Source organism: Lutra lutra, chromosome 6 (assembly GCF_902655055.1).
Source record: "Lutra lutra chromosome 6, mLutLut1.2, whole genome shotgun sequence".
Lineage (NCBI taxonomy): Eukaryota > Metazoa > Chordata > Mammalia > Carnivora > Mustelidae > Lutra > Lutra lutra.
The window spans coordinates 123623682-123637949 of NC_062283.1; the positions used below are offsets into that span (position 1 = coordinate 123623682).

Here is a 14268-nt window from a genome sequence, read left to right on the forward strand (position 1 = left end):
TATAAGAGGGTAAATTTGTTATGTGTATTTTACCACAATTAAAATGAAGAAAAATCATTTGTTAAATTAGTTTATTACTTTGATATTTTATGACATTTTTAAATAAATGTCAATGTTAAATTTCTTTCTATCACTAAAATATCACGAGAAGATAAATGATTTTCCCAATGAAGCAAACTTTCCATGTATGTATGGGTGTATATGTGTGAATATGTGAATGTATATGTGTGTATATGCATGTACTTATTTTATAATCCCACCAGTATCTGTGCTACTTATTTAAGAATAAAATTGTTTCTCAGGAATAGTTCTTAAGTCCTTCATTTCTATTTAATAAAATAATGAAAACCACTGTGTATAATCTTAAAACCTGTTTGTGATCATGGGATCCTCGTCTGTCTTCAGTGTTGGTGCTCAAAATTGGGTAAGTTATTCCTCGTTGAGGGTTGTCAGTTACAGCTGGTAGTATTTAATAATTGACTAACTCCATCTTCGTGAATCTTTTCTCCCACCAGATGTGTCATACTGATGTCTCTGAATATACTTTTTATTGCCTTCTCTGTTCCCTGATTTCTGCTTTCCCCATCTCTATTTTTCTTCACCCCACCAATGTTTTCTAATGTTCAATCCTTGGATTTTTGTTATTCTCAATATATGATTTTTCTGAAAATAACTCATTTACTCTCATAGCTGTAGCTCTTACCTGTAGGAAAATGGACCAAGCCACTTGGTCTCTTTTTCCTGAGGCTCTATAGTAAGCTTAATCAGAATTAGGATATAACTCAGAGCTTAACACTTCCATATCATCAATAAAATAGAACCAATCATATTCTTATGATTTATTTAATAGACATTTTTGAGTGCTTAGTATATGTGATGGAAGCTGAGGATACAACATCTATAAGAAACTTAAGGTTTATCGGGCTCTCTGCTCAGCAGGGAGCCTGCTCCCCTCTCTGTCTCTCTACCTGCCTCTCTGTCTACTTGTGATCTCTCTCTGTCAAATAAATAAATAAAATATGAAAAAAAAACTTAAGGTTTAGAAAGAGAAGTAAATAAATCATTTTAGGACAGTGGGATAATATTTATAGCAAGATGATTTATAGGAAGTTAAGATAATAGAGAAAAGGAATTTTAAGCATCATGTGCTGGTAAATGCTTAACAATTAGTTCTATGGAGGAAAAAACCTAACCTCCTAACCCCAATTTGTAGCAGTTGATTATTCCTATGGTGCAAATACTTCTACCATGGATGATTTCAGTCTGTCAGCCTGACACCACTGAACATAGACCTGGAAAGAAACACGCACAATTGGCTGGCAACCTGTATGAAGCAGCTCCAGCATAACACTACTTTTAAGTCAGACTAAGGGTGCAGTAAGGAAGTCTTCCTGAAGGAATCCACATTTGAGATGAAACTGATGGAAAAATAGGAGTTAGCTACATAAAGGAATGAGCAGGGACATAGATTCTGTTAGCAGAAACACCATATAGATAACATGCAGTTTGAAACAAAGTGATTTATCTGTATGAACTTGTGTAGCCACAGCAAACATGGGCCTTGGGGAGCAGTGGCAGGTGAAGCCAGAGAAGAGGACATTCTTTGTGTGCTGGGATGAGGATGGAACCCTGAAAAGGAGTTTTGTGAGATGGAACACAATACAACCCCACGTCCCATTTTTTTTTTTTTTCTGTTGATTTAAGTGCAATATACCTCGTTGATGATCTCCTATAGACCAGGCACTGTGTCAGGAGTTTGGCACATGAAGGTAAATGAGACACAGCAGTTTTGCTCTAGAGGAGATTCTACTTGAATGGGCAGCTTGTCAGAAGACTGAAGCATACCTGGCACTTTAACTGATGTTGTTTCTGTGGATATTTCCATTTCATCTCCACTCTCTGGTTGGCCTCTGTATTTCCTGTTTCCCCAAGGTTCCACATTATACTTGGATTTATACTCCTAAATCCAGATCTTTGGCCTTCGTGACAGTCTGATAGCAAGTCTCCTACCTTTAACTCACTACCCTAGGGACTTCCTTCGTACATGTCCCAAACAAAACTCAGATTTTACTGAACCAAGTCCTCTTGTAATCATCCCACTTTTTTATTCTCATCTCCAAAACCGAGGGGATAATCTTTACATTACTCCTTGTACTCATTCCCCAGCCTGAGGTAGATACACATTTCTTTGAGTTACTTTTTTGCATTGATCTCTAATTGCAATTGGTTTGTTTGCTTGTTTATATATTTAATTACTCTGATCCCTGGCTTTATCACCCAAGAGCTAATATTTTGTAGGAGACCAGCAACTGAGTTTCTGTGCTTTATCCTGCTAAGTAATTGCCAAACTAACCTTTCTTCCACACTGTCAAGATCTAGTTACCCTACTTTCTGTATACTTGCCATGGTAACAGACAAGGGACAATAAGAAAGAGAATTAGATGCTGAAGAGACGTGAGCCTGCTTTTCAAGATTCCTTCCGCTCCTCCCACAGTCTGTCCCAGTGAAAATTTGAGAAACAATCTGCCCAGATATGACTCTCAGTTCAGCCAGAAATCTTTTATATTGATGAATCCTAATTCTAAGGACATCCTTGTTTAGATTTGTCTAGGCCCCGGTTTTATTCTGGGGAAGAGCTAGTTAAAGCATAAAGAAGCACTGTTTCATTGCTGAGTCTTATTAAAGAGCTTCTTGGTACTGAGACCAGTCTAGCTTCTTTCTTGGTGCAAAATGTTCCGTTGCTTCATGTTGGCTTAGCTCTCTTTTCTGACAACTCTCTCCACACACCGGATAGCCCTTTCTCGCCTGTCACCTGAGGTCTAGTCTCCTGAGCCCAGACCTACTCTCAGGACTCACATCAACCTGAGCTCTGATAACTAACAAGATGTGAGGCCAGCTGGCTTTTGACCTTTCTTAGTTTTGTGGTACTGTTGTGCTTTCTTCCTTCTGGCAGGACCTTTTGAGTCCCTTCTGTTTGTTTTTCCAACCAAGACAACCCTTCTGTTCTCTCAGATCTTTGTTCAGGAACATGTGTATGGGCTAGCATCAAAAGGCATGCTATGAAGGCTTTCTGCATTTAGTTTCTTATTTCTTCCACATGTATTTCCACCTCTTCCTTCACTGCACTGACCCAGCCCACCGTCTTTGCTTTTAGTCAGTTTATTCCTCCCACATAATAGGCCTTGTTTTCTGCTCTGTCCACATCCAGCTGCTACTTAGCGGTTGGACTGCTCTACCATGAAATCCTCCCCTCTGACCCAGACTTCCCTTTGATTTCTCCTTTCTCTCTGTCTCTTGTGTTTCCTATTCACATACTCAACCTTCAGTTAATATTAATTAGCAACTAAAATATCTGTTGGTTTCCCATGTATCTTTGTTCCTTAAGCAAACCATAAACTCCAGAAAGAAAATTCGTTTTGCAAAATACAATCTTTTGTATGGAATCACTAAATCAAACCACAGTTCAGTATGAAACAACTCAAAGTATTTGTTAGTTCTGCTGCTTAACAGATGTGTAAATTATTGTGGTTACCATCTGATGTACATTAAACAATCACATATGTAATGGGATACAGTATTAACTGTGTACCCTTTATAGGCTACCGGCGTTGTGCACAGGTTACAGGCACTGTGATGGATGTTGGAGACATACTTTCCACCTTTGAAAAGATTATAGTATACTTGAAGGAAACAGACAAACCCGTATGACTTATAAAATGGCCAGTATCTCGTATCCTATTTGGGAGACGTACTATTAATGACAAGCATACAGAGATTTATGGCAGTTGCTTAATTCCAATGTTAACACAACGTTAAGAATACTAATAAAGGGGTGCCTGAGTGGCTCAGTGGGTTAAAGCCTCTGCCTTCGGCTCAGGTCATGATCCCAGGGTCCTGGGATCGAGCCCCACATCGGGCTCTCTGCTCAGCAGGGAGCCTGCTTCCTCCTCTCTCTCTCTGCCTGCCTCTCTGCCTACTTGTGATCTCTGCCTGTCAAATAAAATAAATAAAATCTTTTTTAAAAAAGAATACTAATAAAAATAAGTTATTTAGAAATTCACCTGCCCAGGGTGCGTGGGTGGCTCAGTGGGTTAAAGCCTCTGTCTTCGGCTCAGGTCATGATCCCAAGGTCCTGGGATCAAGCCCCACATCGGGCTCTCTGCTCAGCAGGGAGCCTGCTTCCTCTCTCTCTGCCTGCTTCTCTGCCTACTTGTGATCTCCATCTGTCAAATAAATAAGTAAAATCTTTAAAAAAATGTAATGTCTTTAAAAAAAAAATTCACCTGCCCATATGGTATGGAAAAAGAATAATCCTTGCTTCTCCTCAAACCATATAACAAGGATACAGTGTTCTCTTGCCTCAGAGTAAGACTGTGGTTTATACTTTGGAATTAAATAGATATGGTCAGAAGGGTGCAAGTCAGGTTTTGCTACTTATATGATCTTAATTTTTTTTCTTTTTTTTTCCTCCCACCCCCATTGAGTTAATCATCACCTCACATATTTTTCTCCCTCACTCTTTTTTTTTTTTTTGATGAGAACATTTAAGTTTTTAAAAATATTTAACTTTCTTTGGACCTCAGTTTTTTCAAATTCATCCAATAAATAAGGATAAAATGACATCTACCTGTTAAAGCACTTTGGAAAATTAAATAAAATCATAAATCAAGTTTTCAGCACACAGCTAGAAATTGAATACACACTTTGACTCTAGTGACTCTCCAGGCCTAAGGTACCCACCCATCACACTGTTATGGTGGTGATGATGATTATGTTGATGAGAAACAGGTAGTATTTATTAATATAATAATTTGGTTCCTATCTACCTGGTTCCTGTTAATATTTTTAATGTGAAGTTTCAGTTTAGGTTTTCACTTGAGCCTTAGATCTCAGAGATCCTTTTTGGTCTCAGAGACCTAAGTCTCCAAATGCAGTAGTAGTAAATGTTCTGGTATAGGGATATAACAACAGGACGTTGATCTAATTTTCTCATAAACTTGCGGAAGGATTTGAGTTGATCAATCTCTGAGTCTCAATTTCTTCAGGCATAGAAGGAATGGTTTTGACCAGGCAATTCTTGAGATGCCTTCTTACTTTAACATTCTGTAATTTTACTCCAATGTTCTTGTATAGGATAGGAGAAATTTGACTTAATAGTAGTTCATTTGAACAAGTGACATGACTTCCAGAAATGCTAATGCAAGCCCAAATGTCCATTGACTGATGAGTGGAAAAAGAAGATGTACACATACGTGTGCATGCATGCACGCGTGTGCCCACACTCACACACACACACACACACACACACACACACAGGAATATTACTCAGCCATCAAAAAGAATGGAGTCTTGCCATTTGCAGTGATGCAGAGGGAACTAGAGTGTATTATGCTAAGCAAAATAAGTCAGTCAGAGAAAGAAAAATACCATATGATTTCATTCGTTTGTGGAATTTAAGAAACAAAATAGAGGAATATATGGGAGGAGAGGAAAAAGAAAAACAGAAAAGGAGAGAGGGAAGCAAACCATAAGAGACTCTTCAAGATAGAGAACAAACTGTGGGTGTATGGGTAGATGGGCAATGGGTAGTAAGAAGGGCACGGGTTCTGATGAGCATTGGGTGTTGTATGTAAGTGATGAATCACTGAATTCTACTCCTGAAGCCAATACTGCACTGTATTTTAACTGACTAGAATTTAATTAAAAAGTTTTAAAATGCTAATGTAAACTTTGATAGATTAATAAAAGCACAGCCCATTAACAAATGAAGATCTGTTAAGAAGGGTGCAATCAGTGTGGAGAAGGGCCTCCAATTTCATGTTGGGTATAGATGAACTCTGGAAGCATAATTACTCTCAGTAAATAGTTTAAATGCTATCACATTGAGAAAGGGCTTGTTTTAATCTGTGCTGTGACTATTATAGGACAGAACTAAAGAGTCAGGAATTAAATTCCAGAGAGGCAAATGCTAAGAATATTATGACTAAAGAGGTAATGGCTAGTTGATATGTATGGTGGAGTCCAACATGCAGATTCTATGGTTTATGACTATATTTGTCCAGAGAACATCCCTGTAGTAGGATCCCTAGCTATCCTCATTCTAGAACTTTGCTTCTGGTTTCATTCGGCCCTTCCTATTTCCCACTATTTCTCTTTCTTTGGAGATAAACTTCATGTCTATCCTTTTCCTAAAGGTCTTTTTTAAGTGTTTAAAATTTATACACACTGAAATGAACAGATTTTAAACCTAAACCTCAATGAATTTTGAAAGATGAATGCACCCATTTAACCCATACCCCACTCATGATCTAAAACATTTCCAATACTTAAGGAAGTTCCCTTGGATCCCTTTCCATTCATTCTCTTTCCTCAGAAGTAACCATGGTCCTGATTTTTATTCATGGATTATTCTATTCTTCATATAAAGGTATTTATACAAGATGCATTCTTTTGTATCTGACTTTTTACCTGGTGTAGTTTTTTTAGAGATCCATTTTTTTTTTATTGCTGAGTAATATTCCATTTTGTTTCCATAACACATTTAGTTTATCCATTCTCCAAATGATAAATTTTGGGGTTGTTTTCTTCTTTTCGGATATTGAAAATAAAGCTATTATGGACATTTCTAAAACAAGTCTTTGTGTGGACATTTATTTTCATTCCTCTAGAGTAAAGATCAAGCAAGGAATTTATTGGGTCATTGTGTGAGGGCCTCTTTAATATAGGAAACTGCCTAGAAGTTTTCTAAAGTTGCTGTAGTATTTACAATCCCACAGCATTGTGGGAGAGTTCCAGTTATTTCACATCCTTGCCAACATTTTGTATTATTAGTATTTTCAATTTTAGTTGTGAAGTGGTATCTCATTTGGTATACCATTAGGTTTCACTAAACAAACATTTTTTTTTTCATAAATTTGCAAAATTCATAGGGTTTTTACCTCTGCAAACTACAATTGGTTAGGTTTTGTAAGCCCTTGATGGCCTGGCACATAATGAGAACAGAGTAAGTTTGGCACATAATGAGAACAGAGAACAAAATTTTATCACAAGAGGGGGTTGGTTGGGTCAGGATACACACAGTGGTTCTTGCTTCAAAGGATCTGTGAAGCCTATGAAATTCTTTGGAGTATTGTGAGGTGTGTCAGTTTATGTGGTTGTATGTCTACGTATGAGTGTGTGTGTATGAAATTTTCACTCTAGAAAGAACCATGAAATTCTAAAAGTGATCCATAATCTACAGGAAGAAATAATTAGGTATATAAATGGTACCTGGGAATACTGTTTCCAAATTTTTCTACATACATTTTTAGTATTACATGAGCAATTTATTAATATTTGTAAGAATTCAAATAAATACAACACATTTGTTGTATTTCATGCTCTTCCTTTCTCATCATCCCAGCTCCCTGCAGAACTCAAGAAAAACACTGATCCTGCTCAGTATCACACAATTTGCTCCAAAGCTTAAGTTTTGCTCAGCTGCTATAATGTGTTAGAACAGAAAGCCTTGCTCTAAGGGCGGTTTTATCAAGTTGAGAAAGCTTACTGTTTCTGTTTGTCTGATCCCATGAGAGTTGAAAGGTCTTGGAATTTTTACTCTCCATGCAGAAAGAAGAGATGGGAAGACCCATTTGGTGGCCTGGTCCTGTGCCAGTGAAGGATTACCTTCTCAATAGTCCTGTATGTAATTTTCAGTTTAACTTTAGAAATTTGCAGTTACTGAACATGAACTACTTGCTGTAGGAGACCATTTCAGAAAAAAAAAAAAATAATAATGATAATAACTGCTTGGGTTTATCCCGTTCTAGGTTCAGATTTAAATATAAAGCATTCTAAGCACTGAAAGCCACATAAATCCTGATAAAAGGCAGTGGTTTAGATGAGGTCTGACAAGTACATGTTACTAATCCTCTATTCTTCCAGTTTCCATTTCAAAAAATAGTGAAAATTTATCCCTCTGTGTCAGAGGAGTTCACTTGTGTTTAAGGTAAAATAAAATCTTCTTGACTTTATAAAATTGGGCTTGAGAGCCTCCTCTAAGTTTCCTGTAAATTGGTGGCAATGTCTGTGCTTGAGCGCCAAACAGGCCACAGAGCTCTTGATTGTGCTGTAAAAGAACAGGAGCCTAACGTTGGCCTGTATACTGGATGGGATGTCTTCTGTATTGCCACGTGAACTTTGATCCTTCCCTCTTGGGACTGGTTTGATATGAGAAGGAAGAATTGCAGACCCACTTTCATTTTTATTTTATGTAATCGGCGTTGATCACCGTCTTCTTTTCTTAGCGACTGCCTTTCTGAAACCTTCTGCTTCCAGACACTTCCGCAGTTACATGAGCAGAATAGTTTGCTGGAGGTCTGAGAGCAAAACTCCAGAGCTCCCAGATTTGTGTAGGTGTAAATCTTACTGTGTCACTTTTCCTTGTGCAGTACAAGATTTATATTACTGCCTTTACTTTTCTTCCTTTGCTTTCTCCTTGACTCTCAGCAGTCTAGTTTCTGGTCCATTAAAATCACGTCCTTATTACCAATTCTAAGTGTATGATCTCATTACTTATCCTTCTGGAGTTCATCATTGCCTTTCTTTCTGTTTCCTCCTTGAAATCACACTTCGGGATCCAGATGTATAATTTTTCTCCTCCATTCTAGTTCTTTATTTTAGATGGATCTTTTGGCCTTTGTGACAAGTTTTTTTTGTTGTTGTTTTTCTGTTTATTTACTTATTGTTTTTCCTTTTGCTTATCTCAATTACCAGCATTTTCTGGGAGAGTGTTTTCTTAAGGTTGAAACCAATTGTTCTATATTTCCCCTCTTTGAATGGGAAAACTTGTGTTGAGAGAAAGTATATAATTATAAAGGGTGTATCATAGGGATGACTGGTGAATCTGGTGCTCAGCTTTCTAAAGTCAGAAATCTAACTGCATCTGTATTCCAGAGTGATAAGATGTTGGCATGTTGAATCATGCAAACAGATCTCACAAAAGATCAGCGTATAAAACAAGAACGCAGTTTATTAATTTATAATGAGAAATGTAACTATTAGAAAGGTCAGGTATTTCTCTTTGCCTGACCTGCCCCTCTCTCTCTGTAGACAAACTACTTGGGAGTAGTGATGATTTAATTAGAATAAGGTGTCTTAGTTAAATGTGCTCGATGTGTAATAGCAGCTATCTTACTGTATCCAGCCATATAACAGAGATATTCCAACCAAATCAGGTTTAGGCCTGTGCCTGCCTGGAAAAGGTGTTTTCTTTCCTAGGTGATACCTGTATTATCACTGTGGGTGTCTGCCTCTGTGTCAGTTTTTTGTTTCTGTCTTTGCTGTTGTTGTTTTTAATAGCCACACAATCTTTCCTTTGAATGACATATTCTTAGTTATATCAATAATGTTGATTAGGTTATGGTCAATTCTTGCTGGCCAAAGAGGTTCTTTATATCTACTGTTTGCTCTCTTAGTTTACTCATTGGAAGAAAATGCCAATGGCTTTAATTTTCCTCATATTCTTTAATGTCTGTGATAATCACCCATTTGATTACATACAGATTTGTATTTGTATTTCTATTATGCTATATCCAAACTATTACATTTGGATATCTGGCCCTGAAAACAATATGGCAAAACTATATCCGTGCATTAATTCCTCACCTAGCTACTTCTAAGCACCTGGGAAAATATTCTTTCCTATCATATTCTAAGTCATTTTTTTCCAGTGGTATAGATATGCCCTGTACGTTGGAGAAAAATATTCAGTGTAGTTAAGGAGAACTGTATGTTGAAATAACAACATAAAGCCACAACATTTATAGTAATTTATGAAATGTATTTTTTGGAAACAAGACATAGCAGACACTGTACTAGAACCAGAGATGAGAATATCATCATATATGTCTCTAGGCACTCAGAGTATCCTGGGAGGGGCAAATGAATGGCTATGTATAGGGAGGGCAGGGACTTTTGAGAAGTAATATTTGAGGTTTTGTGAAAAGTCAGTAAGATTTTCCTGGTCAGGCTAAAGGAGCACACTGTTCATGTGTTTGGGGAAGTTCTGTTTGACAGTAAACGGAATACAGAGACAGAGGTGAGGGTGATGAAGCTAGAGCAATCAACGGGGGATTCTAAAAGGTCTTCCCTATGCTGATGAAGAATCTTCACTTCTTATAGACAAATGGAAGAAATTGCAAATACAAGGGTAGAGTCTGGGAGGAAGGCAGAGCTGAAGACATGGGTTTGGGAGAGATCACAGACCACTGAAACTAACTTCAACCAGAGAGTGAGCCAGTAGATTAAGAGGAGAAGTTAATAGGTTCAGGGACAAGAATCCTTCCTTTGGTGTGGTACATGGATCCTTGTTTGCGAAAGAACTGAGAGACCTGAGGCTATCTCATGGATATCAGGGAATATTTATGGCAACACAGGTTTTCTGGAGACCCCTCAAAGTGTTCTGTTGAAAGGTAAGCTTTCCAGGTAAGCAGGAACAGTGAAGGGACTCTCCAACTCCCATCCCCCAACCCCTGGGTCATGTCTGGACCATGGTCTTGCATCCCTGAGTCAAGAAGTATAATGACTGCGGTTGTAAAAATCATCATGGTAGCTATTAATCCATCATACCCTCAGTCCTCTGACACTTATTTCTTACTATTTTTTAGCTTTGTTGTGTGCTTTTGAATTCCATGCCTCGTGTTTCTTAATTTGGTTTAGTCAAGTCAAAAAGTTTCTTTCCATCAACTTCATTTCTTCTAACTCCTCTGCTTTTTTCTTTGGACAACACTTTGAAAATGATCCTCACCCTTTATAGTTTTCACATGTCCATCTGTTGCTCTTTGCAATAAATTCCTTTCCTGGTTTCAGAGTACCCTTTTAGTGCCCTTTTGTATATCTTTATATATCCTTTGTTCTTTCCCCTGGCTCCATCCAAATAACCATCCTCTCTGTTTGCTTGCTTCATTTAATAAAGCCTTATCTAACCCTTTGCTTAAGTAATTTCCTGGTCTCTCAATAATTTTTAAATTTAAAGCTTGCTTTAAAAAAAAAAGAAGTCCTTCCTTAACTTATGTCATGGCCCACCTTCAACAACCTTAGATTCTACTTCTGAGAAGGGACCCATCACATTTGAACATCTGTCCACCTTGTGATATACACTTCCTGAAGGAAGGGATTGTTCTTTCATAGTTATATCTTTCCCATATTTTTGGATTCCTAAAATCTATTAATCTATAATGAATATAAATCAAATTGAGAAAGATTTGAAACCAATGTTTCCAGAATTCTCTAGGTCCTGGTACTATATACCATAGGTGTGCATGCATTTTTCTTCCAGAGAGGATACATAATTTTAGCTAATTCTTAAAGTTCCCCAAGATAAAAATAAACATGCTTACTTAAGGGCCTAAGAATCAAGATCTTACCTTCAACTTATACAAGGAAGAAGGATGATTAGACTTTTAAATGAACTTGAAATAATTCATGTATAATTGATATCACTACTTTTCCTCCTTACCCTGTCTAGCTGGTATTAATATTACATTTTATTAAGTCACTGATCATATTCAACAAGACTTTCTATTGTGGACTCCCTTCCCACAATATTAGCTATTTTATATGTTTTGAAAGCAGCTCTACTTAAATTTGTTTTTTGAAGAAAACTTTTGTTTTTTTTTTCAAAGAACAAAGTCAGAAACAGGGAAAAGGGAGCTTCTGGCAGTGTAAAGGCAAAGTGTGTAATTTTCTAGCCATTCAGCTGCCACCTGCCCTGCCACCAGAGATTCAGTCTAATTATACTCGCTGATCTGAGCCAGCCACAGAAAGAGACATGATGTATGTGAAAGGGGAGGTTCTTTGAAGAGTTAAAGCAATCTTTCTTTAAAAGCTGGTTCTGTTTTTGCCTTGATGCATGCTTTAACTGCTTCTTCCTGCCCACGGTGTAAACCCAGATTCCACAGAAGTAGGTGACAGAGTGGAAGCTGAAGGTTCTAACATTAATCATCAGGAAGTCTAATTTTTCTAGCCTTCAGTTCCACCAAAGTGACAGGGTGATTTTTACTTTCTCTTCCAGAATCCTAATGTGCTGGATGATATTTAGGCTTCACACTCTCCTCAAAGTATCCTGATGTCATTCTGACAAATGACCAGGTCTTCTGTAAGATGTCAGGGTTTGGGTGATGGGCACATCTGGCTTATTTTCTCTTTTTCAATGAAAGGGAAGGTTTACCTAACTCTCACCTGCCCCGGATGTTATGGGGTCAGAGTTCTCGTTGACCCTATCCAATCAAGGTGTGACTTTCCATTTCTGAATAAACGTTGAAGACTCCCATGGTGATCTACTTATCTGACATAGATATAGGTTCTACCTGTTTATCTTGGTAGATATTCAACAATTTTCTCACTCAGCATTTTATTTTGTATAGATATAATATCAGGAGGAGGATGCATCAGGTAATCAGTTGTGACTTTTGAAGCTCTTTTTTCTTCAAAATCTAAGCAAATGTAATTAATAAAGTGCCTTTCAAGATGCAGGAATGGAGAAGGCCTTTTTAGTGAAGCCAGAATGGCCAAGTTCATATCTTTGTTTAATGTCTGAGTGTCTCTTGGGACAAATGATGGTGTAGTTGCTTTGGAAAACAATGCCATCCTTTGGATTAAGTTTTAGAACTTCCTTATTTCTGGGAAAATTTAATTTACTTGCTAAATATCTAATTTTCCTGTCACTTTCAAGTTTAAGGCTCAAACTGTTCCAAACTAGAGACTTCAGTCAAAACTCACTATAGCTTACTTCTGCCTCTTTTCAATATGCTGATTTAAACAAATCTTTTTCCTCAAAGTATTTCTCATCTCTCCACCACACACTATTTTCCTAAATTACTTCGATTAAATAAATATCACTTGTTATATGTTTTATGAGAATACTTTAAAAGTAAAATCAGGAGATGTGGTGGGCAGTGTTGGATGCTGTGTTTGTTTTTTAAAACTGTGTAACAAATTACCACAAACTTGGTGGCTTTGGAACTAGCACCCATTTATTAGCTCCTAGTTCTGTAGGTCAGAAGTACAACACAGCATGGCTGTTCTCAGGGTCTCTCAAGGCTGAGATCAAGACAGCAGATGAATTGAGTTCCTGCCTGGAGGCTCTGGGGGAAAAACAATCTTCTTCTAAACTCATTCTTGTTACTGGCAGAATTCACTTCCTGTGTTTATAGCCTGAGGTCTCCATTTTCTTGCTTGCTGTTAGCTGGGGCGATTCTCAACTCCTAAAGGGTGCCACATTCCTTGTCACGTGGCCTCCTCTATCATCCCACAAGCAAAGGTGCCTGGCATTCTCCTCAGTTTCTTTAGTCCCTGACATCTAGACTCCTATTTAAAGGGCTATGTGATTAAATAAAAATTCACCCAGATAATTTCCCTTTGTTAAACTCAGATGACTTGGGTCCTTAATTTCATCTGTAAAAATCCCTTCCTAGCAGTACTTATATTAGAGTTTGATAGTATAACTGAGAGGTTTGTATACGCTGGAGGCTGTATACCAGAACTGGGGTGGGAGACACCTTCGAATTCTGCCTACCACAGAGAGCTAATCTATCAGCCACTGTTAATTTCCTTCTCCTATGCCGTGTCCAGTACAGAAGCTGGAGAGCTGCATTACTGCTTTTTGGGCTCCTTTCCAGGGAGGGTGACTAACTGACAAAGGAAGCATTAAGAGGAAATTCACTGGAAGGTTCCTGAGAAACTTTTGCTTTACTGATAAAATAAAGAGGTAGTCCTGGCGTTTTCCCCTTTTTTATGGAATATAGGTATCATGTTTGGGGTTGCACTGGCCATCTGGTGACCAAGAGGTGACAAACAGTATACCAAGCAACCTGGGAACAAGCGCATACACTTTTCTGTTGGGGCAGTTGATGATGCTCTTGTCTGATAAAACAACACTAAGGTGGGTGAAGAAAATATAGAAAGTCCTTGAGGGCATTATTGAGGTACTGTTCTAAGCTAAGATCTTTTTACTTCCAGACTTTTTGTTAATTTTGAGAGACAATTAAAGTGTGTTTAGTGACAAGGCTACTGTTATTTGTGTTAAAACATTTCTAACTGATGTAAGGAGGAAGGGTGAATTAATATTTATGAGTAGTAACAGTACCTGCCGTGGTGCTAGAGGTTTTGTATTTTATTTCACTAATCTTCACAATAATTCTGCTAAGGTAGGAATTAGTATTACCCTAGTCCAGAGTTCTGCCATCCCAGAGATTACAAGAGCCGGAATAGGATTTCAAGACAAATCTA

At 37.7% G+C, this 14268-nt stretch overlaps 1 pseudogene; it reads left to right on the plus strand.

The window, feature by feature from the left end:
* The window catches only part of LOC125101665 (uncharacterized), a 40677-nt pseudogene that overhangs the window by 3884 nt on the left and 22525 nt on the right, over window positions 1–14268 (plus strand).